This window comes from Lathamus discolor, chromosome 1, assembly GCF_037157495.1.
Source record: "Lathamus discolor isolate bLatDis1 chromosome 1, bLatDis1.hap1, whole genome shotgun sequence".
In the NCBI taxonomy this organism is placed as follows: domain Eukaryota; kingdom Metazoa; phylum Chordata; class Aves; order Psittaciformes; family Psittacidae; genus Lathamus; species Lathamus discolor.
The window spans coordinates 107,492,515-107,519,009 of NC_088884.1; the positions used below are offsets into that span (position 1 = coordinate 107,492,515).

The 26,495-nt window shown below is 40.6% G+C and overlaps 1 long non-coding RNA gene and 1 other non-coding gene across 2 annotated transcripts in view; both read left to right on the forward strand.

Moving 5' to 3' along the window:
* The window catches only part of LOC136007301 (uncharacterized), a 242,039-nt gene that overhangs the window by 198,002 nt on the left and 17,542 nt on the right, over window positions 1–26,495 (forward strand). The gene's annotated exons all lie outside the window — the stretch shown is intronic.
* On the forward strand, window positions 1,995–2,113 carry LOC136007481 (U6atac minor spliceosomal RNA). The gene has a single exon (XR_010609732.1). It is a non-coding gene; the product is annotated as a U6atac minor spliceosomal RNA (small nuclear RNA).

Sequence of the window (26,495 nt, forward strand, 5' to 3'; positions counted from 1 at the left end):
TAAAATGAATCTGATTCATAGGATACCTCTGTTTAATCTTTCATGACGGATCATGATACCAAGAGCATCATGATATGAACAAAACTTGATCTTCATCAGATTAATTCCCTGTTTTCTATCCAGAAGTCAGGAATGTTGATAATTTGCAGTGTATCTGTAACAGACAGCAATGCCTATGTAATAGACAGTATATGTCAACTAGAGTTCTGTGGTTGATAGTGCATTCCTGAAACAAGACACTATTCAGAAAGTGACTTAAGAATATAAGTAGTCTGAGATAGTGGTTTCCATTGTGAATGCAGAGGATTACGACAAATGATGTGTGAGTTTAAGAATAAGTAGTGCATTCTCATTTGTGTCAAATTTTAAGTTGTTGTAGACTAGAAAAAAGTAATGGAAAAGCAACAGATTTTTATAGTTATAAAATAAAAAGTTTATGGGCAGTGCAGCATGAATAATAGAAATTTGATTATGTGCTTCAAGGTTAAACAAATTATTTGGACTAAGAAGGAGAGTTTTTAACAGAAGATAAATTTAGCCACACCTGTCTACAGTAGTATTTCCTCTGAACACCTTGTGACTAATCATTACCAGTCACAAGGTGATGGGCTTGAGATTGCACTGGTTTTACCCATCTATTGTTTCTTCTGTAAACTACTTTCAAACAGCTTTATTCCTCACTTATTATTCATAAAGGCAGACCAACACCCCATTTACTGACATGCTGTCCTAGTGTCTTCTTGCAAGAAAATAACCGCAAAAGCTCATCCATTCAGTTTTCATTGAGGCTTCATGGGTGTACTGACTTGGTAGCTTGAGTTGTTCCAAGGAGCAACGAGTACCCTTGCGTGCAGCAGTAGTGTGGTAGTACAAGTGCTGCAGAGCTGAGCAGTGGTTACAAGGCTTCTTATTACCTCTCCTGTGAAAGAAAGTAATTCCATGAAAATGTCTGTTAGGGTTTTGTTGTTCTTTGTTTTGTTGTTTGTTTGGGTTTGGGGTTTTTTTGCATTTACTTCTGTAACTTGTACTGCCATTTTCTTAGGAAAACTGAAAGACAATTATAAATCGAAGATCTGTCACAGTGTGAAAGTTCACAGTAATGGATGTCACTAAAGTTCAAACCATCAATACATGTGCCTTCTAGGTGATTCAATGGCTGGTAGCTACCTAGAATCTTTTCATATCCTGTATGTTCATTTTCCTGTGTCATCTGAACCTACCCCTTTCTGTTCTGCAACAGTCTACCGTTTATTGTCACATTCTGGATTATAGGACCTAAGAGCCCCACTGCCAGTGAGGTACTGATGAGACAGAGCAATACCTGAGTAAGGTGTATTTCTGTGACTGGCACCTCTCGTCAGCTCACTTGCCCAAATGGTGACCTGTGACCTAGGCAGTGGTAGATTTTATTGTTCAGGTTGGAAAGGACCTTAAGATCATCTAGTTCCACCCCTGTGCCGTGGGCAGGGACACCTCACCCTAGGCCATGTCACCTGCCCTTGAACACTGCCAGGAATGAAGCTGAAGAAAATAACCATCCTAAGTAGCTTGCAATGAGAGTGAAATTAAAGGAAGAAGTGATAAGTCAAGATGCAGGCAACTGGACAGCACCATAAGCTGAACAGAGTTACAGGATGCAGGAGGTTATCTGGTTGGAGGAATTAGCTTGTGTTACAGAATGCTTAGGAGAAAGTGGCTGACATAAGTCTCTTTGACATGGTTCTTTATAAAGGGATTGTATCTTGATAAGATCTGATACAGCTATATATATTGTGTCAGCCTGTACATCAACAAGAGTACTTAAAACAAAATACAGGATATATGAATATCAGCCAGGGTAGGAGATGTTTAACAGTGAAATAAGCCAATGAGTTATGTAAATAAAGAATTTTTTTTTTCTTATTTGAATTGTTACTGTTCTGCTAGTCAACTGCAGAAGATGTTAACCAGCTTAAGAGGTACTTTTTACCTGAAGAAAGGAAACCTTGTTCATTGTGTTGTGTGAAAGGAGAGAAGGTTAGCACTCCCCTTGAAGGAAAAGGCCCTCATAGCCCATACAACATGCATATGGTTTAGGCACTGCCACCTACTTAGTGGCATCTAACCATGTTTTGGGGGTTGGAAGTAGATGATTTTAAGGCCCTTTCCAACCCTAACTGTTCTATGATTCTATGATTTTAATTGGAAAGAACAGACAGATTATCTCATTAATTAGAAAGGGTTAAAATGAAAAAAGTCTGTATCCCTAAAGCTATTTTGATCCCTTAGTGATGAAGAGAGAATTGAGTGCTTCCAGCAAGAAGGGTGTATTTAAGAGAGCTCCTTCTAGATATTACCCAAAGCATAATGTAGTTATATGCGAGGACATGTGTTGGGCAGACTAGCTGTGGGGCTGTTGTTAAGGGAGTGTCCTGGGTTGTTCAGCAGTAGCAGTCATTTTCCCCTTTCTTAGTAGCTGGTGCAGTGCTGTGCTTTTGACTTCCAGCCTGGGAACAGCGCTGATAACACCACTGTTTTTAATTGTTGCTAAGTAATGTTTAGTTTGACCAAGGACTTTCTGAGTCTCATGCTCTGCTAGGGATGAGGGGAAGCTGGGAGGAAGCAAAGACGGGACACCTGACCCAAACTAGCCAAAGAGCTATTCCATACCACAGCACGTCGTGCCCAATATATTAACTGGGGGCAGTTACCCGAAAGGGTTAGATCAGTGCTCAGTTGGGCTGGGTATCTGTTGGCAGGTGGTGAGCGGTTGTATTCTCTTCCCTTCTTATTTCTTTTATCATTATTATTATTGGTGGTAGCAGTAGTGGTTTGTGTTGTACCTTAGTTACTGTGCTGTTCTTACCTCAACCCGTGGGAGTTACATTCTTTCAATTCTCCTCCAAATCCCTCTGGGAGTTGGGGGAAGAAGTGTGTGTGCTGGGGGGGGAGTGAGTTAATGGCTGCATGGTTCTGGGTTGCTGGCTGGGCTTAAACCACGACAGGGAGATAGAAACTCTTTTGGTTTAATCAAAGTAGAAAAAGGTTGAGTACAGTCATTGTTTTTTCACTGATGTCCTTTACAATTGTCTGTTTGAGTTTAGTGCAACTCAGACTGGGCATTTCTCTTGTCTCTGCCAGAACTATGAAAGGGTCCAACCAAAAGCATACAGAACCTCGATACTCCCCATTTCCACCTGCAAAGACCACATGGAATTGGGTCAGGGAGTGAGAGGAAGCAGAAATATTTCTCTAATGCTGTCAAGATATTGTGGAGCTTGCTTAAAACTGCTTGGCAAAGACATCAGACCAGAACAAATGTTCAAGTTACGTTGTAGGACATAAGCATCCATCTGCACTTTTCTTCAATCAGATCAGTCCACTTTCTTCTGAAAGTGGGGCTGGGACATCAAACTAGATAAAAATTGGTTTTCATGCATTCTTCCAAAGGAAGATTTGAACAAAAGAGTTTATTTTTACTGTAATTTCTGCTGCTTCATTTTGCATCCTGATCTCTTGGCGATTACATCACTTGAACTTCTCAATTTATTGGTTTGATCTTAATCATGACCTTAATGTGATCATCACATTGTTCTGTCTTTGTTTACCCTGGTAAAATTGTAGTATATTAGCTCAGTGATGTGCTAATTTAAGTGCCTCTTTGCTTGCTAATCCTCTTCAAGAAAAATCATTTTAAAAAGTCAACAGAACAGGTTTCATCTGTCGAATTTTGCAGCATGGACATTGCATTCAGTGGGTACAAATTACTTTCAGCAAAGAAGATTGTAAGTCAGTGGTTTCTGAGACCAACTTAATACCCAAGTTTCTTGGCCTAACCTAGTATAAGGAAAAGTATCTCTGTACCAGAACCTGTATAGTGGGTCAAGGGAAATAAGCCATTGTTCAGAGACTTTAGTAAACAAAATACCTGCAAAAGTGCCTACCTGGCGTGACTTGTATGGATTTTAAGGCCCTGTCCTTGAGTCAGTGAAGGCAATGACCAGACTATTTCAGGGAATAATTCACAAGGCTTTAGAAATCAAGGTCTAGTTCATTGTGCTCCTACAAGCAACTTACAGGTTGTATCCCATTTGTATGTTGCTTCCATTATGGGTGGAGTTCTGGAGGAGGATTTGTGGGATACACTGCTTGGACCCACAAATTCCTTCTCCTGTCTGAAGCTGTGAACTGGTTTGCATGGACCGGGGGGGGGGGGGGGGGGGGGGGGGGCGGGGTGCATGGGAGGGACTCAAATTGGAGAAGTTCATGGAGGACTGTCTAAGGTGGAAGGAACCTCAAACTGGGGTTACAGGGGAAGAGTATGATAAGTCCTCATACTGAGGAGGACTAGAGCAGCAGAGCAGCCAGGAGTGGCAAAAACAGTATGTGATGAACTGACCGCGACCCCTCTTTCCTGTCCCTTTGTGCCACTGCAGAGGAGGAGGTGGAGAATTCAGGAGTATAGTTAAGCCTGGGAAGAAGGGAGATGTGGGGGAAAGATGTTCTTGAGATTTAGTTTTATTTCTCATTATCCTACTCCAATTTGTTTGATAAAAAATTAAGTTAGTTTCCTAAAGTTGAGTCTGTTTTGGCCTTGATTGGTGAGTGATCTTTCCTTTGTCCTTATCTGAACCTGCAGGCCTTTTGTCATATTTTCTCTCCCCTGATCAGTTGAGGAGGGGAGGAACAGAGCAGCTGTGGTGGACACTTGGCATCTAGAAGTGTCAACCCATCACTCTCTTTTTCAGCACCCAACATGGGCCCTGAGGAATTCAAGATAAGAGTAGTGTATGCAAGAGGTAACAGGCAAAACATGGACTGAAGACAGCTAGAAGAGAGAAGAGTGAAATGACTGTGGGGAGTTTATGTTTTTGTAGTTGTGGTGAAGGGACGAGAGGTGGATTGTGTGTAGCTCCTTTGAGAAGCTGCTAGAAGCTTAGTAGCAGCTTATCCAAAAACTGTCAGTGAAAGCCAAAGTTCTAGCTTGAATGCCAGAAGCAGTTTTCTTTGTATTTGTTTGTTCTTTGTATATTCAACAGCAGTGTGGCCAACTGCAACAATTTATAGTGGTGTTCCACTAATATTTGTCTTTTCCTTTAAATTAAGCTTAAGCATTTGAATGCTTATGGGCAGCTGTGGAGTTTTAAAATATATATATCTTTTCTATATATGTTTTTTTTTTTATGAGCTCACATTTATATGTATAAACATTGTCTGAATTTTTGGATGATCACTTTTTATGCCTATGCTTGTGGGAAAATGCATGTACTAAAATAACTTCCAGGCTTTCTTCTAAAATACCTGTGGAGATGATATCACTGACAGTGGCATGTTATGCATGTTTTCTATGCACATTTACCACACTACTTGATTTTCATAACTTATTTTGCATTCCTTGATGTTGGTGACTAGCTTGCTTTCAGTGTGGCACTTGAAAGCAGTGCTAAAACTATCATGGAGCAGGGGAGAAGGATGGGGTTTTGTACCATATAGACTTGTCTCCTTTTTCTATGTCTTAGACATTTGCCTTTTCCAACAGTATTTTGCTGTTGGCATGCTCAGCTTGTGATCTAACCTGTGCTTTTCAGAGTGCCTTTTACACATGCACAGAAGGCAGACTGAAGGAGGGGGACAGTCTTTGCCAGTACTTAGAATCTGAGGTTATTTACCCAGAGAGGAATTTGTGTACAGCAGTCACTCTCCAGGCCAGATTTTGAATCCATCAGTCCAACCATAAATCATATATTCACAAGGGTGGAAAATTCAAATAGGCACCTGCTGTCTAATGGAAAAAGTTTTTCACTCCTGCTCTAAACAACATTGTTTGTAGCTTTTCACCAAATTGAAGTGAATAATCTCAAGCTCTATTAAAGCTCTAGCAGAATTTGAGTAACTGCAAGTGGGTTAGATTTTTGTTAAACTTCTCTGGAATGCTTACACATTTTTTATGCTATATTAAGTAGACCGTTTAATGGATTTTGATTGCCAATGCAGCCTGAAGCCTCATTACTTGAAAGCTTTATAGTTACACATAGTATGTGTTTTCAGGCTATGATGGAGAAAAACGAGCTTTCTCTTTGGAAGCTGGTGTTTCCCACTGAGAGATCAATAAATTGCCTCATCATTTCATGACAGACCTGGAATTTCAGCTCTGTTCGCCCCAAGTTGTGTTTTGTGGATAATACCTCTTAAAGGAGATTTTAACTGTTGTAATTGATGAGATGCAGCTTTCAGTCTGCTGTTGGGCACTTCAGTTTTAGCAAGACATCAAAGTGGGGCTATTTACCGGGATAAACAAAAAAGCACTATCATGTGGCAACTGTCAACCCCTCTTGCTTCTGGGTGTCTAGTTTATATTCATTCTATTGGAGGCACTCCTTATGCCCTATTTTCCAAGAGCTTTCTTTCATTCTTCTTTTATTCTTCTCCCCTCCCCTTTCCCTCCCCCTGCCCCCCTCCCTCCCCCCCATCTTACATGCTTAACATGAAAGACATTTAAAGCATGAGAGTTTAGCAAAATGGGACCAAAGTGAAGAAGGATCATTTGCTACTTTCTAATCAAAAGGAGAAAGGTGTTGTAAGCAAACACATGAGATGTCTGCTATTCAATGCCACAGGAGTGCTGCTTTCAGAGGAAATTCCTCTGTTCTAAGGCATCCAGTGGTGCCCACAGTCAAGGCTGCCTCCTGAGAGGGAAGAAGCAGTTTTAATTAGGATGATGCCAGCAATATAATGATGTTGCAGATACTGTGTCTCTATGACTTAAAGTTGCTGTGAAGTTGCCCTTCAATGGTGTGTTGAGTGTCTGAGAAAGCCTTAGAACTAACTGATTGTGTTGAAGACAATGACTGCCTCAAATATATTTTTTTTCTTTAACTGAAGAACACGGCTTTCTGTCACATTTTCAAAGCATCAGTTACCTGGGTTGGTCTGAATCTGTGCAACAGAACTGAAAGCAAATTGTGATTTGAGCTTTTTGCTCAAATGGAAAGTGCCTTGCCAAGATGCTGTACCACTTGCATGTAGGGCCTGAGAGAGGGGAGCTGGAGGTCTTCAGAGTGTACTGGAGTTGGCAGATAACCATGTGTAGTTCAAAACTTACAGTATGCTGCTTGCTTTTAGAAGCAAGACTTTGTTCATATGTGTTTCATGCCTCAAAATGAGAGGGTTATTCTGCAAGTTGCCACCTTCTTCCTGGGACAGTAATTGCATAACTTCTTCCTCAAGCTCAACCTGCCCAACCTTCTGTTTGTATCCAAGGCAGAATCATTCTGCAGTGGTCCTGTGCTGCAGATGAAGATGTAAGGCTATGGGTGTGGCTGGTAAGCAGGACATTAAGCCTCCCATCTGTGCCTAGGAATAGGTTGCAGACAGGCAGGATGCTCATCAACCAGCACAGCTTAGGTCAGTACAAAGAGGAGCTAAGCTATACTAGTGTGTGGAGCAAAGGGTCTAGGGATAGAGCTGGGCATCTTCTGTCAGGAAAATGCTGCCCCTTTCACAGAGGAGACAGAAAGAGATGCCAGCTCTGTGTTTACTGAAAAAGTTGTGCATGGCTCTTAAGTGTGTGTAGGTCATTAACAGAGTGCCATCTACTGGCACAAAATGCCTTTATTTTCTGCATCTTTAAAACCGATGAAATGAGTGCTGCAGCTCATGTTGAATGGCTTCCAGGCAAGCCCTAAATGCAAGGTGCCAGCCTATCTGTAACTCTTCAGCTGGCCACAGCTCTTAGGCCTTTTCCAGCCCTTATAAAGACTGTGGAAATCCCCACATCCTCTCTGTGGCAGAGTTCATGGACTAGAGCCACCTCCTGCTACTTGAATGGATCACCGGGTTGCCTGGGCAAAACAGGTCAATGGAACCTGTTAAGAGATCTTGTCTAAAATGGTGTGGTATATCACAGAAGGGTGTACACACCTAGCTAGCTTCTATCAGAATTACTACATGTGCTTTTACTCTTCCACATGTCCTCAGGTGTCAAGTAGGCTCCCTTGGCTCTTAATACAGTCAGATGAGGAAGCTGGGAAATTGGTTGCAGCTCTGAAGGAAAGCACAACAGGAGGGGTTTATTATTGTCATTTAATCAATTTAATAGAAGTATTTAATGAAATAGGAGCCATATCAGTATAATTATCACCAGGAGGTCCCTCATTCATCTATTTTTCATGCAGAGCAGATTTCTTTGTATCACAGGTGTAGTCTCAAAACATGGCAGGGGTAAAGCCTGAGCAGAAGGTAGGTAAGTAGGAAGGTGACAATTTGTCACCCACAGTTATGGTAAGAAGTGGTTGGATCTATTTTGCTCTGAAGAGGAGGTAACTTGCATTTGGTTTTGTGGAGGATGGAATACTCTTTCTTAGCTACTTATATCAACACATTAAAAATGAAGCCCTCTGACAGAGCTCTGTAAGGAAAATTTGTCCTGCTGCTTGCCTTGATTAGGCAAAAGTAGTTTTTCTGCCTTGCAAAACTGTTTGACATTTAAAAGGATATATGAAAAATTCCATTCTGCAATAGAATAAAATGAGACCTTTACAAAGGTTTTCACCAAGAATGAGGCACCAGATAGACTGGGAGACTTCTTCTGGTGATGGAAGCCCCAGATGAACAATGAACTCAAAATCAGGCTTAGACAGATGCCCAAGACACATCATTATTCTTTAGTGGCATCTTCCTCCCTCATGAATTCAGTGTCCATCCACTCTACAGCAGGCACTTGAGAACCATGTTGATAGTAGCTCTCCTCAAAAAGGAAAAAAAAAAAAAAAGTAATTTTTCTACTGGGGAAATGTATTTCCTAAAAGACTTCCATCTGTCTTGAGCACACACTTTGGTTAAACATACAAAATATTGAAATAAGAAGCTGTTCACAGAACAATTGCCTTATCATAAAACACACCCTGCTAAGAACATGATTTCTGTTTCCATTTAATGTGAGGCAGTGCTCCTCATTATTCTCTCTGCACACCGAGCTTCATCTAAATCAATTTGAACTGAAAAGGACAATAGTGCTATTGATTTCTAGTACTAAAAATAATGCATAATAACCTCACTGTACTGTCAAATCTGTTCAGTGAATGAAATTGCTATCACAGAATATGTATCATTATTCATCAACTTTATTACCCTTACCAAGCAGGCTGGTATCTTCATTTCTATGGAATTTGACTTGAGCAAGAAATGACAACATGATCTGTGCTTCTTGGTCACCCATGCATATCCATGAGGTGTTCAAATATCTCTGTGTGAGGTAAGCATTGAGATGCCTCCCTGTTGAATGTGTAACTAAGGCTGACTGGTATGGAAAACTGCAGTTAAGGTGAGACCAAGACTAGGATTGGGCATGAACATACAGTTGAATGTTTTGAATCTTTGCACAACTGTGTCAGGAGCAAAGATTCCTGAATTAAAAAGTACGTAACAAGAAGATTAAAAGCACAACTAATTTGCTATGTACTATCGATAAGGATATTAGGTTTTTTCTTCTGTTTTCAAATACTTTTCTAAGTTAATGCTGCAGAGGAAACCCTACAGTACAGGATGCCAAGAGTCATGTTTTGGGCCAGGGAATTGCAGTTTTGTCACAGGTTCAGCTGGCATAAACTGGCTTGGGTTCACAGATGGCATCTCACTTCTCTGAAATGTGCTACGACATGGCTTGATGCACTGGTACATACTGGTGATGATTATTTTTAGATGATAACTGCCTAGTTCTGGAGGGGCTTTTGGCAGTCTTGGAGCCTATAAGGGCAGTCTATGGCATCAGAAATCCAAAAACTGTGACAGCATGACACACAGAAATGTACTGGCAGACTCAGACCAGGTTCTGGCAGACAGAATTACCAGAAGAACTGTCACAACCAGCTGGGTGTTGTGCTGTTTTCGTGTGTGTTTAAAAAACCCCTCAAAACTAAACCAAACAAAAACCAAACACAAGCACTTTTTCTTGTGAACTGCTGAGCAATTTGGGTTCAGATGTATCTCCTCTCTGTGTATCTGTGAAGTGTCAAGTGTTCATTATGTAGAGCTCTTGATTGTATGTGCCTCTGTAGCCTGCTCGTTGTAACACCACCATTTGCACCTGAAATCCAAAACTGCCCTCCTCCTTCTGGTTTCATTTGTTGGTGTTTGCATCTACACTACTAGGGGGGCTGGGCCCTACTGCAGAAGGGCAGAAGTGCTGAGTAGAGCACTTTCAATGGAATGAGAAATTTCATTGGTTTCCTAGTCTGGCTGTTAGTGGGAAATAGTGACACTTACATGAAAGCTCATTCATACTGTCATCTCAGCTTACCTTGTAAGTTCAGGCTGACCACAAGTCTCAAGGAAAAGCAGTTTAACTGAATTAAGCCTTCAAACTTACTTTAATCTGACTGGTAAGGAAGTTTACACAAGGTTAAAGCTCAATTGCTCTGTATAAGGGATCTGAAAATTCAGAAAAAATATTGTTTCTTCTGCATGAGATGCCCAAGTGCTTTCCCAGTAAACCTCGTATTTCTGCTTCCACCTCTTAGATCATGAAGATTCTTGCTTGAACATGGCTTACATTTCTGACATAAAAGCTACTCATTTCTGTTATGCTCTTCTTCATAGGCACTTCCTTTCTTCCTCTTGGACTTTCATTGGTAGGAGAAGCATGTGAGTAAGAATGAGTGGGAGGAACTGGCATAACCACAAGTGGTTTGCGTAAGATGAAGCTTAGCTGTAAATGATGGTGAGGCTGAGGACCAAAAGCTTTTGCCATTATCAAGACCTTTTGTAGCAGGAAACCTCTGTCCGAAGGCATTGCAAAAGGATATGAGCTCTTGGAAAGGTAGCAGAGCTTTAGCTAAATGGAATATCTAAGTGGTGCACAGCCCATTTAGAGGGCTGCTCTCTAGAAAGAAATTTCTTCAGCTGTCCTTGTGGCATGGACTAATTCAGCACTGAGCTGACAGTTTGCTTTGCAGGACCTATGTGACACCTGCTGTGGAAACGTGCTTTACACAGCAAGGCTATTAATAACCCAGCTCTTGTGAGCACTTGGCCACAGTCTGAGGCCGTGTTTTCCTAATAACCCTAAAATATGTTTTGTTTTCATGTACTTGTGGATATTAGGTTGAACCTTTCCTACTGTCAGAGATTTCTGAAACCTTAATTGCTTTTCCAACTTAATTGCCTCTGGAATGAGTTCAGGAATTAGCCTTTTGCTAATGGGGAAATATTTGAGCTCTTATGGCTCTGAAACTATTATTTTTAGACCTAAATTAAGGTGGGGAAATGAGATGCAGATAACAATCAAGATTTCAACATTATTACACTAGAACACACTAGAAATTAAAGGATTAAATACAGCCTAAAATGACTCCAAGAACCTGTTCAAAAGGAGTAGAGTAGTCTAAGATGAAACGTCCAAGACTGTCTCCCAACTACATGCCATCTTGATGTTATTAATCTTTGTTTTAATGCAAAGGTGCTGTTGACAGGCCTCATTCCATTAATTATTTCAGTGGGTTTGTACGCTAAAAGGACTGGTTTTATTGGAATCATATAGAAAACTTTTAAGGTCTGTATTTTCCTCTCATCTTAAAGAAAAATTTCAAGAGATTGAATAATGACCTAATTGGTATTAGCAGCTGCTCTGCCAGCATGTGGAGAATTCATGTGGCATGGCTTGTCATTGGGGGACCTTAACCATTTTTGAGCACTTTAAAGCTCTCGGAAGCAATATAGTAACACCTTGCAGTACTTCTGAGGCATATGCAAAAAACAGGTTTCAGCACACACAGCTTAAAGCACAGCAGTTATGAGAGTGAAAACTCGAGCGTAGCAAATTAGCAGTTTTATTTTATACCCAAGTCATTACTCAAAGATGGAAAACTATGTTAGAAAAACACAGCTTGTGATAAAAACTAATGTTATTTTTATTCCTAGGAAGAAACTTTCATAGAATGGCTATTAGTGTTGCCATTCTCATTGCTTACTGATTTGTTTAAAGGACTTTTCTCATATGTGACAGTCCCTCTGACAAGGCAAACCACAAAAAATAAAAACCCAAACAGACCCATCAGTCAAAAAGTCTTAAGGATGTAGTTAAAGATAATCATTCTGCTTATGTAGGTCCTTCAATCAGCTTTCTATCAAGACTTCTCAATTTGTGGGGCCTGCAGAAGATAATATTTTGAGACCCTCTAGAAATGTAACATATGGTTCTTTAATTAAAGGCTGTCAAAATGCATATGTGCAACAAGACCTAACTAAGATCGCATTGGGGAAAAAAAATATCATTTGAACCTGAATGAAAACATTTGTTGTTTGTTTTGGTGAAACAAATGGAAAATTCACCACAAATCAGTCTCTAGACATTGTTTTGCTTTTTTTCTCTCTTGACTCTCTTTTTACAACATGAATGGGACTGATCCCTGATGGAGAACACAGCAATCCTTCAAACCTTTTGGGAGAATATAGCTAAACATTCAGCTCAGAGGCAGAGGCACAAGAGTTAACTGGAACATCCTGGGCCAAATAGATGAATCTGGAGCGCTGCTCTATTTTGGGTAGAGGATGGGGGAAGAAATGAAGGTCCAGTTACTGACTGAGTTGTTCCTGTATCTGAGACCTGCCAATACAGTGCTGAACATAGTAAAAAAGGGAAGAGACAAACTGCCAGTGTGGTGTATATAAACTCTCAAGCATGCCTTGACTTTACTTAGAAATACAAGTTTTCCACCAGACTCATCCTGCTGTAGAGCAGAAGCTGGGGCTAGCCAACATGTGGCCTTTTCCAGGCTTAACTTTCAGAGAGGCTATGGTTTGTATTGTGGCCACCATGAGAATGTTCATTGGTTCAGTAGATCCCTCTCCAGGAATTTTCCCTCCTTCAAGCAGATGGAGCTGTTCTGTGCTCTTGGTGGCTGTTGTCTGCCTGAATTGCAACTTTCAGCAATCTCCCACCCCTGCCTTTCATGGTTCCAGGCAGACCGTTCATGGGTCCACTCCCCTGTGTATTGGAGATGGCTATTACTGCCTCTTCTGCTGTCAGTGTGCTCCCAAATGAATGCAGTATTGCACAAAAACAGCATTAACTGCTTCAGGCTCCATAATGAGATGCTGGTTGCTCTGGCAGTTCACCACTTCCATCTCTAAAGGATAAGTAACATCATTTCTGGGAAGTCTGAGAGCCAAAGCATATCTGGCTCTGACAGGGGCAATCAGATTTATATAATTTTCCGACAGACAGTTAAGCTAAAGCTGTACAAACTGGAAATATACTGCCAAGTAAAGTTAATAATTTAAAAGCCCAAGGTTTTATGAGGCAAGGCACAGACCTCTTTTCTTACAAAGATGCTGCTGCTTTCTCCTGTCTTTTCAGAAGACCCACGCTACCCTCAGACAAGACCCCCCACATGCATAAAGCTGATCCCTATTAATGGCAATAAAAAGAAGACTATTTTAATGAGGGGTGTGTTTGGACTAGATTCTACTATGACTTACAGGCTTCAGTATCTATGTGACAAAAGGCAGCACCAGTTCTCTTTCTTGGTTATAACTGGAACAATAAGTATGTTCTAAACTCAATAATGCAAGAGAGATTATATGAAATGAGTTAAAAGTTGAGCTTGGGTCATGATTTTCCAGCCAGCACAATGCCCTGAAGGTGTCCAGAACCATTAAGGCTGTCTTATTCTCTTTAACTAGAATAATTTAGCATTTCCTTGAGTTTTGGCGCAATGTTTCAAACCTAAGGTTTAGCTAGCGCATGTAAGAACTAAAGCCAGGAGGGACATGAAGGCTGAATTTGGTCCAATTCTTGCACCCCTAACCATGTATGTCTTCCTAGCAAGATAGGTTGCTTTGTGCTTGTTAGCTGTGCTGCAAATCACAACATGGAATTGTAAAATATGTAAATCAGAGGCTGCTGAAAGTCATGGCAGCAAACTCAGGTTTCTGCTGTGGAAGCCTCCATTGATAAATGTGGGTTCTGCTTTACACGTCATGAAACCATGAACCGTGTCTGGGCAGTCTAACTGCAACCTAGAAATGTGCACAGTACCCCAATGTGCACCAGTGACTGCAGAGCTTTGGGGGCCCAAACTGTAATGTTTTAATGGGGTCTAACTTAAAGTCATGATTTGACAAAACCAGCTTGTGCAATGCATTTTGTTGAGATGCCACAAAACAAGAAAGATCTGGAAATGTCAAACACTCTTAAGACACTTGATGTACTTGCTAAATATTTTTGCTCCTGGCACTTCATAATTAGAAGACAGTTTTGTAGGTGAAGTGGGTTTGCACAAGTACTAGTGCAGGACCAAAACCATGTGCAGCTTTTGCAGCACATCCTGTGCTCTTGATAATACCATAGTTTCCACAGTTTGACATTCATATTTTTTCTCCTTGAGTGGTGTAGGATGAGGACAAAACCTTGAATGGTGCAGTCTGTTCAGGTGAAGAATGAAAATAATTGTTTTTATTAAAAAACTAAGAAAGTGAACATGTTCTTCCAAGTACCACAGCTTGTGCTCCAACTGTAATCTTGTAGAAAATTGTGTCACTTTAGGATCTTTTTGCTGGAGGCAGGCCTTAAATCTAATTTTCCCTCTAATTGTTACAAAATAATTGTACTTGCATGTTCTATGTTCAGGTGTCCCTTTAGTGTAAGAACTTAACCATGGATGATAGCTGCAAACTCTTATTTAGAGATGACAGATATCTGCATCAAAAGACACCAGCAGGTCAAAGGAGATGATTCTACCCCTCTATTGTACTCTCATGAGACCCCACTAAATACTGTGTGCAGTTCTGATGTCCTCAACATAAGAAGGACATGGAGCTGTTGGAGGAAGTTCAGAGAAGGGCCACAAGGATGATCAGGGGACTGGAGCACCTCCCGTATAAAGACAGATAGGCTGAGAAAGTTGAGGTTGTTCAGGCTGGAGAAGAGAAGGCTGCGTGGAGACCCCATAGCAGCCTTCCAGTATCTGAAAGGGGCCTACAAGGATGCTGAGGAGGGACTCTTCATTAGAGACTGTGGTGATAGGACAAGGGGTAACGGGTTCAAACTTAAACAGCAGAACTTCGGGTTAGATATAATGAAGATATTCTATATTGTGAGGGTGGTGAGGCACTGGAATGGGTTGCCCAAATAAGTAGTAAATGCTCCATTCCTGGCGGTGTTCAAGGCCAGGTTGGACAGAGCCTTGAGTGACATGGTTTAGTGTGAGGCGTCCCTTCCCCTGGCAGGTGGGCTGGAACTAGATGATCTTAAGGTCCTTTCCAACCCAAACTGTTCTATGATTCTATGACCTTTCCCCTCTGCAAATACAATGTACTCTTTTGTAAAATGAAGTAGTTTTGAAACCCTAATGTCTCCTTAATGCTTTAATGTTTCTCTTCTATACATATTGCACTAAGGAAAAGCAACTAGTATGTAAGAAGTCAGCGAAGGAGGTGGTAAAAGGAGGAAGAAAATAGAAATAGATTACCAAAAATACTTTCAATTTGTATTCTGTCTTCAGACGTAGATATTCCATGTTCCTAGTCCCTATTTATCCATCCAATAGGAACTGACAGGATCTTGTAATTTTGGAGGGATGTCCATTTGAGTTAGGTGCCTTCATGCACTGTTTTATGTAGAAAAAGGTAGCTCCCAGGGTTTTGATGGTGTTCTAGCAAACCTTTTATGGGGACCAGCCAAAAACCCCACCCTAAGCTCCATATAGGTTGCAGGAGGAAAATGAGCAAATGAAAAACTCAAAAGCAGCCCTTCAGAATTTTTACAGTACAGCATAATTATGTCTTGTTACAATGTTCTTCCTTTTATTATCTTTGTGTTCAGTACAGGAGGAATTTTGTTTAATGTTGCAATGATTATAAGTACTTGTGAAAAGACAGAGACAGGAGAATTCTGGTGAGAGGAAAGACTAAGGGATTCACAACAGTAGTTTTGCTTGGCAATACTTGTCTAGTTTGTAGAGCACTAGTTTGTATAGTCTTTCAATGGGCTACAGATCTGTTATCATTTCCGTGATGAAAGTATATTTACATGGGTAAATACTTTCAGAAATATTTTTTGTTTGGTTAGCCTTTTTAGTTGATGCTGATGGTTTCAGTCGCCTCAGAAATTAGGGGTGCTCTCGTGATTTCAGCATGTTACTTGGTGAAGATAAGATGACATGACATGTATGGAATCAGCAGGGCCAACAAACAGCTGTAGTGCTAGTGAAGCTGTGTCAGCTTAGATCAGGGAAACTTTTCTGCTTGAGCCAAAGGGAGTCCTATTGGCCTATGGGAAGTTTTGCACAGATCTTCTTTATCCGTATTTTTTCTTTTTATCCATATTTTGTTATATATCCCTCTGCTTATAGTCTGCTTGCATAGGATTTTTTATGGGTAGTTTAATAACAACTTTTGATTTTAGATCTTGTACTGCTTTACACACAATTCACAATTCCCTCTCTATCATGCAGTTATTGGGCATTTTTACCTCTAAAATACATACAGTCTCCATAGATTTCATCAGAAATTGGAGGAGGTCATACAGTTTAAATATTGTCCGCTCTTAGTTATAAGAGATGAGCCTGAGGATTAGGAAGCAACCAGACTCCCTGTTTAGATCTATTTTGTTCATAATAACAACAAGCCTGCTTCCTGTTCTTACTATAGAGAAAATCCAGACTCCTGAAGTGTGAATCCAGATGTTAATGCCGTAGGTTGGTATCTTCCTAAAACTGAGTGTGTATCACACCACAGTATTGGAAGCCTTTCAATTATTCCTTGATGAGATTCCCTGTGTGAACTTGGCATGAGTATGTCTAACACTTCCTATTTCTGATTACCAGTATTCCACCACATGTTAAAAATAGTTCAAAGGCTTTGGCCCTGTGTGCCCTACATTATGTTAAGCCTTGTTTAGACTAACTGCAATACTGTAATCAGAGTTCTTGTAGCCTGAGGGAATTTTCTCTCATTTCTTAATTTAATTAAACATTTCACATTGTTTAATTATATGCTAAACGGGGAATTCCTCCTGACCCTACAACAATACGGGTTTACAAACCAAAGTACAGTTTTCACAGGTTTTCTTCTGGGACATCATCTTGTTTGATAGAGCAAGTAATTTAACAGAGAATTTAAAATTCTGAGCTTTTTTTGTGAAGCCTGTTTCTATTTATTTCCACCCCATTTGTTGGAAGCAAACAAGAGACAGGTCTCCATGATGTACTTATTGTTAGAAATGAGGACCATGTCTACACTATCTGCTCTTATTTGGTAGTTGTAAGATTAAATCAGTGCAGTGCCCACCTAAAAATCCTGACAAGTAATCACTTTTGGGGAATTTTCCATTCTCTCTTTTGAGGCCATGTTAATTTGACTGTAGTGAGTTCGTACCACATCTTTGTGAGCTGACAGCCCTGGACAACCTGACTGTCTGTTGGGAAGTTTAGGAACTGTGTAATATAAACAGTTGTGCATGAAGCTATTTGGCCTTAATTATAGTTTGTCTTAATTAAAATGCTGAAGTATCATGTGAAAGGTCTGTTGGTGTCTTAAGTAGTTCTGTTGCAGTTATTTCACCAGTAACAGAGGTCTTTTCCATATATCTATGAAGTGGGATTACACTTTTACCCTTTTTTACATAAGAGTGACTAAAACTGGTTTGTTCATTGATCCTTTGGGCAGAAGCTATTTCATATTGCTCTTCAAAGCTTTGCATCTCTTTGGGCTTTTGAGTGTGTTACAGTTTGCTATTTAAAGAAAAAAAGTGACACAAGAACTGTACATACCACATGCAAAACACAAGCATGCTGAAGGAATTTCATTAAGACTATTTCTGTAGTCTCCTAGCTGGCTGATGATAGCACAACATGAAATTCTAGAACATCACATCTGTTCAAATCGCTTCCTTTTTAGCTTCCATATTGAAGTTCATAAATATGGAAGGGAAGAAGGCTTATGGTTCTGTCTGATATGCAGCACATTTTATGGTGTAAAAATTTACGGTAACTATTTTAGTCAAATGCCTTCTTCTGGCATAACATGGATATAAACACAGTAATTTTACCTTTGCAGTTTTCACATTAAAAAAATGTTTGGTTTATGGCATTTCTATGCACAGAAAAAAAAAATGCTATAAAAGGTAAACTCCTTGCTGTGTTGATTTCAGTAGATTTACTATAAATTGACTTTATAAAGCAAAGGAGGCTTGGAGCCGTTCCACCTTGCTTTCACTCCCCAGGTCAGCAGCTCAAAGCAGGAAGGGAAGTATTCAGAGGCCACTTAAAACCAGTTGTCCCTGTGGCGATGCTGTTTCATCTCCATGATCTGCTGAGTGTGTGGGGCCTGGACTGCTGAATTTAAACATAACATTTTAGTGGAAGGCAGAGCTTGGAAATGATTGTCTCTGCAGCATCATTTAGGAGAGGAAATTTTGTAGGTGAAAAATATCGGATGAAATCCTTTATCTTGGAAAGATACCTTAGCTCATTGAGTGATTTTCTTAACCCACATCACAGGAGCAGGTCTGCTTTCCAAAGTGTGTCTGTGCTTTGAAAGTCAGTTGTTTGGTGCTATACTTAAATATAGCTTTCAGGATCAGCACATCAAAACCTTTTTAGGAATACACTGCTCTGAGCACAGCATTCGCATCTCTTGAGAATTTATCATGGTTCTTGTGGTACCTTTTTTCCTGTGATCTTGTCTTTCTGAATCAAGTCACTGAAGTCTGTATCCCCCCAAAGCGATGCTTATGTTGAACATATACACATTAAAAAAAAAAAAAAAAAAAAGGAAGGACTTCGCTTCCTTTCTTTTCTCATCTCCTATCTTGTAATTTTGGAATAGCTATAGTTGATAGCATGGGGATGAATAGAAAAATACAAAAGATTCATGTGATTCCAGGACAAAATAGATAGTTCATTCCCAGGGAGCTGTGCAATAGTTATCAGAAATACAGATGAAAAATTAATTTTTCATAAGAAAATAGGCAGATGTGTCTGAATACATAAGGTGAACTAGTCTTTGAATAAGATGATCCTGATTTTATGTGATGATTTTTCATAGGAAATCTTCCTTTAAGGTTTTTGTGTGGGTCATTTCTGCCTTTAGCTCCTGTGCTTCCAAAGAATAAACACTAAATCATATTTGTTTATACTTGGATTTGTAGTTTAAGAAAAACTGATAATGAGAAATATAACGTTTCCCCCCTGCTTAGCACAAGAGCAAATGCTGTATTGAGTTACACATTATATAAGTCGTTTGATTGAAAATAGAGTTAACAGGTTTTTTCTTTAAGTCAAATAGCGTCAAACTCCTGGTAACTATTGTTAGTTGTTGAAAACTAACAATATATTGGCTTCATACCTTGCTCAAAAAAAAAAAAAAAAAAAAAAAAGAAAAGAAAAAGAAAAACAGACAATAATTGCTCCTAGCTTTGTTTTCTTCTAAACAGCTACAGATCTTAATCAGGGTGCTATTAGGGGTTAAGGTGTTCATCCATCAGGGATCTGAAGCATGATGATCAGAGTAGAAATGTCCCTTTGGCACGCTTTGTTCACCGGCAAGGCTGGAAATGTTGGAAAGACATTTAGGGATTAAGTCTGCAACCCGTTGTGTTTCCGCTGTTTCTCCCCTCCCTAAGACAAGCTTTTCCTTTATTGTTAATTTTACAAAGGGTGCTAGCAGCCATTATTTCTCCATCTGTATAGGCAGAAACATGGAGGAGCCAGGTCTGTGTCTGCAAGCACATGCAGTCTGTGCCTACTCAGGTAGATAGTTGGCTCTCAGAGTGGTTGGAAATTGAGAAGGTGCTTTGCTAAATGTTTCAGATAAAGGAGTTAAAACTTAGTCTGCTGAGACCTCAGTTTTCCACAAGAAGTATTCCTCCTCTCTGCTGTTTTTTCAAGCTATTTTTGAGCTGTTTTGTTAGCTGCAATTTTAAACTCATGACACAGAACTTTTCTGAGAAGGGCTCCTTGGAAGCTGTTTGAAAATTGGTATATCAAACTTGTATGTCCAATAATTGAAGCAAGTGGTTTCTTGAAGTGGTGAAATCATATTAGCAACCCAATTTGCCTAGGTTTTTCAAGTGGGGGCAAAAAAAAGGCACTCCTATTTTTGTCTGTGATCACGGCCTTGAAGATAAATTACTTTGCTCCTTACTGCAGGCCAGTGTACATAGCTTTAGACACTACACACCTTTTTTTTTTTTTTCATGTGTTTGTAATTGATTTTTTATTAGAAATTTACAGAACAATTTCAAACCCAAATATTTTCCCTCTGCCCTTTTATTTCTTACTTGGTCTCTAGCTGGTTTGGCTGTCAGTATAGTATGCTGACAAATAAATCATTGTCAGGGCTCAGTTCCCCAGTGCACAAGAATCATGAGTCCCAAACTAACCCTCCAGTCATGTAGTCCTTACTTCTTAGCTTTATCAAAGCTTGCTGACTTTGCAGCATCCCAAAGACAAATGCATGACATGAAAGACAGTATCTTGTGTACCCCCAAAAAAGACTAGAAAAAAGGTGCCATACAAAGACAATATTTAACACAGGCAATGCGACTTCTTTTGCGAGGCATGTGGCCTGGTGTGTTAAGCACTGCAGAATGGGCTGGGCAACCAGCATGTTAGGATGCTCTGTGTGACCTCGAGTGAGTAGATTCCTGTAGTCATAGCTCAGTTTCCATGACACAGTTGCCATATATTTAAAGAGCTGGCTTTCAGTACTGGGCTTTCCTACCTATCTAATTTAATGCATACAGAGTAAATAGCACTAATAAGCCATACTGGGAAAGCCTCTCTGACAGCCTTGGGGCCAATTTCTGTGGCTCAGTGCTTGTCCTCAGAATAATGGAGGGGTAGAGTATGTATCACATAACTCCACTGACAGTCTTTTAGGGATTTGCTGGAGCCTCAAAAGATACTAGTTCATTGCTAAATATTTTGCCTTTGCTCCTTTTCACAGACATTGACATTTCAGACCTCACAGCCTTCAGAGGAAAGCTTAAAAATGCAAACGTGTTTGGTGAAAGTAGATGAAAATCAGCGAAGTCTAAACTTCAACTGATCATATGTTACAAACCCAAATGAGTGTTTGGGAATTTGTGTTGCTTTTTCTGCGTAAGCATGCTAGTGCTGATTTTGTGTGGTCTGTGGGTTCCTGTGTGCTGTAATAATTTAACATTTTTAACTTCTTGCTGTGCTGCAGACATCTGTAGCAAGCAGAAGGCATCAGATGTAGGATAGTGATCTTTTGAACTGCTGCTAAAGCAAATGTGCTAAACTGTAAAGTGAAAGGTGATGCCACAAGCAGCCTTGGAAATTTCACTTAATTTAGTTTTTCAAGGATAAGAAACAGATGAAAGAGAACTTTTTTTTTTTCCCCTGTTACTTTCCTCGCTGAGGAAAATAGTAAATTCACCTTTCAAGACGAATTAGAAATCAGTCCTAGACAATTCTCAAAGAATGCCAAAGAACAAACATATGAACACTAAATGTGCAGAAAAATATGTGAATATGACTGTAAGTTTGCAGAAACTTTATCAAAATAAAGCAAGAGGGGATAGGGAGACAGCAAAGACTTGAAAAGACAAGCAACCTTCAGAGAGTCCCTCTAACAGCTACTATGTTTACATTGTTAAAAATGGGAAAACCTATCTTTGTCCACGTTATCAGTAAATGAGAGTTTTAATAATAAATTATCTATGTGATTGCTATTTTCTTTCTCTTTGCAAGGAGAGCAGCTCTAAAATGAAGAGATATATCGCTGCAAATATGGTGTTTTACTAGTGGAAAGCAAACAGAAACAAGTCTGAATTTATAATTTTCTTTAATTTTGTGAGGTGCCGGATTTTTTGGGGTTTTGTGTGGGTCGTTTTTTCCTTTTTCGTGTTTTTTTTTTTTTTTTTTTATTTATTTTTGTTTTTAAGGGTAGGGAGAACTGCTGTCTCATGATGGAGTAGTCTGCATTTGGAACCCATCATGCAGTATCCTAGTTACTGTGGTGTTAGCAGATCAGGTAGCAGCCCAAGTCATTGATTGGGTTGAAATTACTTGCGTCACAACTGAAGTAAAACTGAGTGTGATCAGCAACAAGAGTCAGTTATGTACAATGTGATTACGTTTCTCTAATTTCTGTGACTGAACGCAGTACTCCAAAAGACACATGGCCGATGAGTGATTGGGTCTTTATTGCCTTTCAGTGCCCTTCTCCTGATCACCCATGCTTGGGAATGTTTGAGTATGTTGACTCCTTTTCTGCCTGTTACGCAGGTCTCTCTTTGAGGATAGTCAGGATATATTTGTCAGAAGTAGGGCACACATGCAATCTGTGAAAATTGCTAGAACTGTTGAAAGAATTGGGGTGATAGCATGACTGGAAGATGGCAACACTCATGTCAAACTTTGTAAAAGAAAAATGCTGCATATTCAAACAGAAGGATGTGGCTTAAGAGCACAAATCCCATTTTGCCAGTAGTGCTGCTTCTGTCCTACATTTTGGAAATTTTACCTGAAAAGAAGGTTTTAGGAGTCTGACCTTGGGTTCCGTAATTGACATTTTATGTTTATGGGCACTTAAGAAAGGAAGTAAGGTTTAGGATACATTTCTCTTTAGGATGACTATTTGTGCCTGATTGCCATCTTCTTCTGATTTTCATCCCACTCCAATATTGAGCACAAGTCCCGTGTTTCCCTGTGGGGAGAGATAGATGAGCAGACATGTAAATGAACCTTCTGTAACTCTTGCACAGGATTTCATAGTCTGTCACAGAGGAGCAATCGTCTGTCACATTAATATGGTTCTTATTACAGTATTTATGTCAAAACCCCTGTCTTTCATCATTTTCATTAGCATAAAAGTAAGGTTTTAACAACTATGGTAATAGGTAATAATGTAGCATTAGAACATAAATCTAGTGACTGTATGGATACACATGAAATGACAGCAAGATGTTATAATTTGCTTCAAGCACTTATTTTGGGGACAGATTTGTGTAGGTGGCTGAATTTTTAGTAAGTATTCACTACAATTATCAGAACTAACAGGAACACTTGGCAAAAAAAGAAAAATCTGGATTGTAATTAAAGATGAGAGCTAGCAGTTACAGTTAGAAATTACCAACTTTCTGGTGGTGTTGGCACATGTTCCCTTCCTAATTCTGACCAACTTGTACCTAAATGTTATAGCTACAGGGGTTTCATTGCCAGGATCTGTAACTTTGATAAAGGAAGGGCACTTTAAAACCGGTGTGTGTTGACAGGCACGGGTAGGCTAAACTTCAGCCGAAGTAAACCAGCTATTTGAGTTAAATACTTGTATTTAAGTCTTTATTGCTATCAAAACCATGAAGCACTTTGCAAAGTCAGTGAAGCTCCCCTTAAATAACCAGAGGAGAAATTGGTCAGTCATGAAAACTTAGCTTACCAGTTGAGGTAAAGGCAACCATTATTTCACAGTTCAGGACCATTCAGTGGAACTGTACAAAGCAAGGAAAGTACAGAAAGGGGCAATAATCCTATACAGTAAGGAAAGTGAAAGGACTTCAGTTATCCAAACTAGCACTTGAACACAATGTTACAGTAAATTTGAGATGTAATGGAGTATTTAATGGCTTTCAGTGGTCAGGAAGTTGGTTTTAGAAAGAGTGCAGGTAAGAGTTTTAAAGGCATCCAAGTGATTTACAGCATTTGCAGACTGCACAGTGCTTTGTGGCACTAAGAAACCCCAAGCTAGCATCATCTGCTCTGGTGCCAGAGCTGAATGCAAAGCTGAAGTCAAAGAAAGACAATGAGGCTGCAGATCTAGAGAGCCCTGAGCCCCTGCACCCTGTGCACATGGTTTAACAGGCTCAGAGCTATCTCGAGGACTGTATGAAACCATGCATTGCTTTCCACAAGAATAAGCAATTTGCTTTGGGCATGATGATCATTTGTCCTGTCTCCTCTGAATGAGCTCTGGGATCAAACACCACATTCTTGTAAATCTAATCATCCTACATGCCTTGTGACCAGCTTGTGTGTGATCAGGCAATACTTCTCTCTGGGACACAGGTTCTAGTTTTTGCATTCATCTATTATATAGGTGATGACAGGATTTTGCTTTCACTGCTGACCTAATGTTTTCCAAGGGCCATTGTGACTTCCCACGTGGTTTGGGAACAGGCTACATCACTGTTTTCGGTCACTTGGATTTTTCTGGTCATGGCTTTCACATTCTTAAATATGTTGTCCCTCCTTGGGAAAGAAGCTAGCACATAAGGCCTGTGTGCGTGAAGATGATGAGGCTCCACTAAGTTCAATGTGAATTTAGTGCGTATGAACTTGTGCACTGTCTTTCCCTGTGAAAATCTCTACACTCAGCAGAAGGACAGTACCTGCCACCACGAACATCTGACAAGCAGGTTTAGCAAGTTTCCTGAGAGCTTAGGCCCTTGCAGTGTGCTGATCTGTTCAGTCAGAGCTCTGGTTAGTGGCAAGGTGTATTTGTCATCTACAACCACAGCCCTTTTTTCCTGCTCTTGAGATAATCAGCCATTGTCTTATTTGCGTAACTGAGTTCACTGTTACCAATGTTGATTTGTGATATAGAACTTTTTGTTTGTAGCAATCAGAGTAATCTGCACATGAAGGTGAGTGCTCTCATCCTCATTTAGCTGATGGGAAAAAAAGCAATGAAAAACAATTTCTGAAAAGCAGTGGAGCTGACAGTTAGCCATTGGGAATAAAATCTTGTCTCTTACCATCCCTACGGCTGCTTCATAAATTTCAAGTGTACATAATATACAGTTTGAGACATGTTATCTGCTTCCAGACAGGATGAGTCTGATTCTTAAAATGAGAATTCCAGTGTGCATATAGAATCACAGAATAGTTAGGGCTGGAAAAGACCTTAAGATCATCATTTCCAACCCGCCTGCCATGGGCAGGGATACATCATACTAAATCATATCACCCAAATCTCTGTCCAACCTGGCCTTGAACACTGCGAGGGATGGAGCATTCACAACCTCCCTGGGCAACACATTCCAGTTCCTCACCAACCTCACAGTAAAGAACTTCCTCCTTATATCCAATCTAAACTTCCCCTGTTTAAGTTTGAACCCGTTACCCCTTGTCCTATCACTACAGTCCCTAATGAACAGTCCATCCCCAGCATCCCTATAGGCCTCCTTCGGATACTGGAAAAGCTGCTCTGAGGTCTCCACGCAGTCTTCTCTTCTCCAGGCTGAACAGCCCCAACTTTCTCAGCCTGTCTTCATACGGGAGGTGCTCCAGTCCCCTGATCATCCTCGTGGCCCTCTTCTGGACTTGTTCCAACAGTTCCATGTCCTTTTATGTTGAGGATGCCAGAACTGCACACAATACTCCAGGTGAGGTCTCACAAGAGCAGAGCAGAGGGGCAGGATCACCTCCTTCGACCTGCTGGTCACGCTCCTTTTGATGCAGCCCAGGATACGGTTGGCTTTCTGGGCTGTGAGCGCACACTGCAGACTCGTGTTCATTTTCTCATCAACCAGCACCCCCAAGTCCTTCTGTGCAGGGCTGCTCTGAATCTCTCCTCTGCCCACCCTGTAGCTGTGCCTGGGATTGCTCCAACCCAGGTGTAGGACCTTGCACTTGGCATGGTTAAAGATTTTGGCAGGCACAGAGGTGAGACTGACTGGTCTGTAGTTCCCTGGGTCATCCATTTTCCCCTTCTTGAAAATGGGGGTTGTATTTCCCTTTTTCCAGTCGTTGGGAACCTCACCTGACTGCCATGAGTTTTCAAATATAATGGACAGTGGCTTAGCAACTTCCTTTGCCAGCTCCTTCAGGACCCGCGGATGGATTTCATCAGGTCCTATGAACTTGTACACGTTCAGGTTCTTAAGATGGTCTTGAGCTGTATCCTCCCCTACAGTGGGCCTAAGGTCTTCATTCTCGCAGTCCCTGTGTCTGCCTTCCAAGACTTGGGTGCTGCGGTCAGAGTCTTTGCTAGTGAGGACTGAGGCAAAGAAGTCATTAAGAACCTCAGCCTTCTCCAGATCCAGGGTAGCCAGCTCTCATGATAGCTTCTGGAGGGGGCCCACGTTGTCCCTAGTCCGTCTTTTATTTGCAATGTACCTATAGAATCCCTTCCTGTTATCTTTCACATCCCTAGCCAAGTTTAATTCTAACTGGGCATTAGCTTTCCTAACCTGGTCCCTAGGTTCCCAGAAAACGTCCCTATATTCTTCCCAGGCTGCCTGTCCTTGCTTCCACCTTTTATAAGCCTCTTTTTTCCCCTCTAAGTTTCCTCAGCAACTCCTTATCCATCTATGGAGGTCTCCTGGCCCTCCTGCTGCACTTCCTTCTAGTCAGGACACAACACTCCTGAGCTTGTAGCAGCTGATCCTTGAATATTAACCAACAGTCTTAGGCCCCCCCTGCCCTCTAGGGCTATATCCCATAGAACTTTACTAAGCAGGTTCCAGAAGAGGCCAAAGCCTGCACTCTTGAAGTCCAGGGCAGTGAGCTTGCTGCACACTCTTCTCAATGTCCTGAGGACCTCTAACT